This window comes from Otolemur garnettii, unplaced genomic scaffold, assembly GCF_000181295.1.
Source record: "Otolemur garnettii isolate 467f Iridium unplaced genomic scaffold, OtoGar3 scaffold00138, whole genome shotgun sequence".
In the NCBI taxonomy this organism is placed as follows: domain Eukaryota; kingdom Metazoa; phylum Chordata; class Mammalia; order Primates; family Galagidae; genus Otolemur; species Otolemur garnettii.
This window is the reverse complement of record NW_003852533.1, coordinates 1,963,018-1,969,171: the sequence shown is the minus strand read 5'-3', so window position 1 is coordinate 1,969,171 and position 6,154 is coordinate 1,963,018. Positions and strand designations below refer to the sequence as shown.

Below are 6,154 nucleotides of genomic sequence, written 5' to 3'. Positions count from 1 at the left end.
TAAGATACTGAGAATATCCACTAAATTTTCAATTCAATGCTTTGAAAAATTATGTGTCTTTCTGGTAGTGAAGGACATGGCAGGTGACCTTTGAAATTTCTCACTAACTGATTTTCTTTTTCATACAACTCCAGGGGATACTACCTCTTTTCTACAATGGATAAGAAGCGAGGTCTGCCCTTGGCCTTGTTCATCTTCAGAAACCCCTTCTCAGCCTGACACTTGCCCCAGCACCTGCTTCTCTGTTTCCATTTATGACCCTCAGTTGAATTTTAACAGGTTGCAGCTAATAAGCAACAAAGCCACACAGCCAGAATTTCCATAAAACCAAGAGCCACTTCTTATGTGAAATTATCCAGCATTCATAATTGCAAGAGACAAATATGTTATAATAAGCTGAATAACTAGCTTTGTGGTACTTTTGCCCTTTCAACTAAATAGAGGGAACTAACATTTTGAAAACATTTTTTTCCTATTAAACTTTTCATGTGGATGGCATAGTGCACAATCCTTATTCATAGAAATGAACAAACAAAGAAACAAAATAAAAACCTGATCCCTCCAATGATTCAATCTCCTCAACAATGTTTCCAAACCGTAATGAAATGCTCACCACAGACAGAATTCACTGCTTTCTCAGAAGCCCTCTCACTCTGCGCCCTCGGGACAATGCTCTGTGTGGCCCTCGTCCCATTTTCCTCCCAGTTTCCAACTGCAGGGTGCTACTGTAATTGTCCAGAATTACAAAGGACAAATCCACCCCTACCTTTCCTGATACTAAGGAATCAAAATGGCATAATACTGGCTTAGAAACAGATATATCAACCTGGCAAGTGGAATAGAGAGCCCAGAAATGAAGCCACACATTTAAAGTCAATTAATATTCAACAGTTGCCAGGAACCACAGGTGAGGGAAAAGACAGTCTCTTCAACAAATGGTGTCAGGACACAATATTCACATAGAAAAGAATAAAACTGAATCTGTGTACACCATACCACATGACAAAAATCACTCAAAATGGGTTAAAGAGTTAAACGTAAGATCAGGAACTATAAAACTACTAGAAGAAAACATAGGAAAGAAGCTTCTTGACATTGGTCTCAGCAATGATTTCTTGGATATGATTCCCAAAATGAGGGCAACAAAAGCAAAAATTAAAAAACATTAGATTGCATCAAACTAAAAAGCTTCTGCATGCCACAGCAAGCAATCAACAAGGCAAACAGACAACTTGCAGAACTGGAGAAAATATTTTTATACCATTTCTATTAGGGGTTAAAATTCAAAATATATAAGAACTCAAATAGCTCTACAGCAAGAAAACTGCCTGATTAAAAATAGGCAAAGGACCTGAACAGACCTGAATAGACAAGCCAGAACCATGTGGAGCTGGACGCTCAGTATTATTCAGCCTAAATAGATACAGTTTTTATTTGTCAGTTATATCTCAATACGTCTGAGGGGAAAGGCTAATTCAGGTGGTTAAAAACTTTTTGATTATATCCTATCATAACTTTGTAAATATTTGTCACCAAATACCAAATTGTACATTCCTTTTTCCTAAAAACAAAAGTTAAATCAAAACCTATCAATAAAACAAAACCAATTGTGAGTTTTAGGTATGTGAGCACTGGTATTTTAAAAGTAAAAATGTAGTCTTAGTCTTAGTTAAACCATTTGAGCCTAAAACGGAGTAAAGAGACACAGGTGCTGAATTTTTTTCTTTTTAACCTCTGGAAAGCAAAGGTTCAAATTTGCATAATCACTAACTTTACCTACTTCTGGTCTTAGCTGGTCTTTTGAAATACCCATTTTGTTTGATGTGGGCTCCAAAATATATTTGGGCAACAAAGGAGACAAATGTTTACCATGACACCACTCCACCCTTACATGGCGCAGGCTTTAGTAACCTTCACTGACCTAATTCCTTCAAGAGTATGCTTCTTGTCCAGAGCTTTAATCATTTACTTGCCATTCACACTGTCTGTATATCTGAGTACTAATTTAACACCATGTCACTAATGCTCAATGTCGTTAAGCATTAAACATGATTTCAAAATGGGACACATTTTTTCCCCACTCTTAATCTGTATCATGCTTCATTGTGTGTGGACGTCTTTAAAATGATTGATCTGTTTTTCAGTATACTCTGTCCCCTTGCTGAAGTTTGTACCTACAATCAATTAATCTGTGCCCTGCAGTACTCTGATTTTGAAATAATTTGGAAGGCTTCATGTATTCAGATTCCGTAATGCTGATCCTAGACCCGTATCTAAAAGAGTTTGTCCTGTGTTTCCCTCTAGCATCTTAAGTTTCCATGTCTTACCTTCAGTCTTATCCATCTTGAATTCATTTTTGTGAGTGGTAAGAGATAGGGGACCTGTTTCATTCTTCTGCATGTGGCTATCCAGTTTTCCCAGCATCCTTTGCTGGTAAGACTTTTTCCCCCAGTGTGTATTTTCTGCTTTGTCAAAGATCAGTTTGCTATAGGAAGGTGGTTTTCTGTCTGGGATCTTTATTCTGTTTTGATTGGTTGATGTCTATTTTTGTAGCAATACCATGCTGTTTGGATGATGATAGCTTTATAGTATAATTTTAAGTCTGGTAATGCGATGCCTCCTGATTTGTTCTTTCTGCTTAAGATTTCTTTGGCTATTCAGGCTCTTTTCTGGTTCCAAACAAAGCATGGATTTAGTTTTTGTAGATCTGTGAAATATGACATGGGCATTTTAATGGGGATTGCATTGAATCTGCAACTCACTTCTCATAGTATGGACATTTTAACAAGGTTGATTCTACCAATATGTGGTGTGTTTTTTCACTTGTTTGTGCTCTCTGCAATTTGCAATTTCTTTCCTCATGTTTTATAGTCATCCTCATAGAGATCTCTTACCTCCTTAGTTAAGTATATGCCTAGGTATTTTATTTTCTGTGTAGCTAGTGTGAATGGTTGGGTCTTTGATTTGACTCTCATCTTGACTGCTATTAGTATTTAGAAATGCTACTGATTTATTTATGTTGATTTTGTAACCTGAGACTTTGCTGAATTTATTTATCAATTCCAGGATTCCCTCGATGGAGTTGTTGGGGTTTTCTAAGTGTAAGCTCAGTGAAAAGTGACAATTTGACTTCCTCTTTTCTGAGTTGGGTTCATTTTCTATCCTTCTCTTGCCTGGTTGCTCTGACTAGGACATACAGCACTATGTTGGAAAGAATTAGCAACAGTGGGCACCCTTGTTTTCCTCAAATTCTTACCAGAAATGTTTTCAGCTTTTCCCCTTTCAGCGTGATATTGGCTGTGGGTGTGTATTATATGGCTTTTGTAATTTTGAGGTATGTTCCTTGTATGCCTAGTTGGTTGAGGCTTCTTATCATGAAAGGATGCTGGATTTTGTCAAATGCTTTTTCTGCATCTATTGAGATGATTATATGGTCCTTGTTTATGTGATGAATCACATTTACTGACTTATGTATGTTGAACCATCCTTGCATCCTTGAGATGAAATCCACTTGGTCATGGTGGATAATATTCTTGATGTGCTGTTGAATTTGGTTTGTTATTGTTGTTATTTGGTTTGTCCTAGTTATTTGGTTTGGTTATTTTATTGAGGGTTTATGCATATATGTCCACCAGGGATATCAGTCTATAGATTTCCTTGTTGTGTCCATCCTGGCTTTGGTATCAAGGTGATACCTGGCTTCATAGACTAAAGTGGGGAGAATTCCCTCCTCCATATAATGGAATAATCTCTGCAGTGCAGGTACTGACTCTTCTTTGTTGTTCTGGTAGAATTTGGCTGTGAATTCACCTGGTCCAGGGCCTTTCTGTTGTTGTTGTGAGGTATTAGCTACTACTGTGATGTGACCACTTTTGTGATCTGTTTAAGAGTTCTGTTTCTTCTTCTTTTTTTTTTTTTTTTTTTTTTGCAGTTTTTGGCTGGGCCTGGGTTTGAACCTGTCACCTCCAGCATATGGGGCCGGCACCCTACTCCTTTGAGCCACAGGCACTGCCCGAGTTCTGTTTCTTGTTGATTAACTCTTGGGAGGTTGTGGCGTTTCCAGGAATTTGTCCATTTCCTACATGTTTTCTAGTTTGTGTAGAGATTTTTGTACTATTCATGGGTGATGTTTTGTATTTCTGTGTTATCAGGTGTAATGTCTTCTTTTTCATTTCTGATTGAGCTTAGTTTGGTTATTTCTCTTTTCTCCTGATTAATGTAGTGAATGCTCTTTCTATTGACTTTGGTTCTTACTCACTTATTCCAAATCATGAAGCCCTTATGCAGGAACTTTCTCCTGTTTTCTGGGCATGATTTACCCCAGACTGGATTCTTCCTCTATCTTTTCCTTGATTTTTCCCTTTCCTTAGTATGTTCACATTTTTGGCAAAACACGTATAATAGATAATAAAATATATTATATTGCTCATCAGTTATTATGGTAGAAAGCCTCAGTAAAAATTGAGACATGATGGAAAGACTTAAAATTCTTAATTTTTTTCCTTTATCTTAAATGTTTGCTACATGGTACTGTTATATCCTGTAGTACTCCATGTGTACCCTTACCTTAGAATTTATATTTTATTGTCATTGCCTAGAGGTCTATATTTCCCATTAAATCATTGCTGCTCAGGGGATGGTTCCTGTAAATCTGCTTTACAGTAACCTGAGGGCTTTTTAAGAAATAAATATTTCCTTGTGCAGGGGCCATGACTGTCTTCTCTGACTTGTTCCAATTTTAGTATGTGTGCTGCCAAAGTGAGCACAACCTCAGTGCTTTTTGAAGATATAGATGCTTGAGTCCTGACCACTTCTACTGAATAGAAATTAATGAGGATGCATCCCAGGAGCCCACGTTTGAAACTCAAGTCTCAGGAAGTCCTTTCACATAAACTTTGGGTTCCTTGAAGTGTCTTGTACTTCATGGTACATTGAAAATTTAACATAGTGTCAAACAGTAGAGCAGGGACTCAAGACACCAGTACTGGATTAAAAAGTAAATGAATAAAGAAACTTCCAATTACATATATTGTAATAGCATATGTATTAGCCAAAGAAGGTGACATCAGGAGTTTCTGTTCTCTTTTTTCACTGTTGCCCAGTCTATTGGAGCAGTGTAAGTATTTTATGAAGTCTTCCCTTGAGTTCTTTCTCTGGTTTATCATCAGGATCCTAAACAATTATTTCAATGAAATATAAGAAAATGTCTCCTGCAATGAAAACCCTGAATTGAAATCACTTGACTTGGAATGCCATTTGGCTACTGACAACTTCTTGGGTCCAGAAGGAGCATGGCCAGTAATCACTTGTTGATAAACGGAGAGATTCAGGTCAAATTAAGGCAAATGCCTTTTCCCTTAGTTGGAACGGAAAGAAGTTGATTGCAGTGACCATAATGTTGTGAAATACTTTGGCACTAGAGTTTCTCAGAAATATGTTGTGGTCTCATCTCTGTCTCCTGCCACCTGAAGCTCAGCAACTTTCAGGAGGTGTAAGGATGACTCCATAACCTGAATGAGGTTACGGAGGCAGTTAATGGATGGAGGCATAAGCGACAATTATTTTAAATGTTATAGATAACGTGATAGTACATTATGAGTAAAAATAATTACATTTAGAAGGTACTGTGTTGTGATAATTGTAGCTTGAGGCAAAGATGATTGCCAGATAAAATATTAAATTAATTATAAAGAAAAATAGTTTAGAATTTGTAAATATTACCTATATAGAGCACATTTGGTAAAAGGATAATAAAGTAGAAGTCTAAATTTTTCCATCAAAATGTTTTTAACCAAAAAGGCCCAGGGAACTATCATGAGGTTCATTCCAAGTGCCTGAGTGGTAATCACAGAGGAAGCAAGGGTATTGCTTAACTTGGCAGACGATCCCGTTCTCCTCCAGAAGAACAATCAGGACATCAATCAAAACAGCGGGTGGGATGTGTTGAAAGTTTAGAAGCACAGGACTCTAGAAGCCCTGTTAGCTTGAGTAAACATCTGACAACGAAGGTTTTATAAAAGAGCCAAGAGAGAGTTTGGAGACAACCTCCACACCAACATGAAGATGGTCACCTCTGAAGTCTTCTTCACTTCACTCTGGCTGTCAAATATAAATTTGGAAATAACTTTGGTGGATTGTAGGATGGAATTAGAAC

The 6,154-nt window shown here is 37.2% G+C and overlaps 1 non-coding gene across 1 annotated transcript; it reads right to left on the bottom strand.

Moving 5' to 3' along the window:
* Positions 1-4,660: 4,660 nt before the first annotated feature.
* LOC111728024 lies at positions 4,661-4,766 on the bottom strand. Its single transcript, XR_002775441.1, has one exon. It is a non-coding gene; the product is annotated as a U6 spliceosomal RNA (small nuclear RNA).
* Between the last annotated feature and the right edge of the window lie 1,388 nt (positions 4,767-6,154).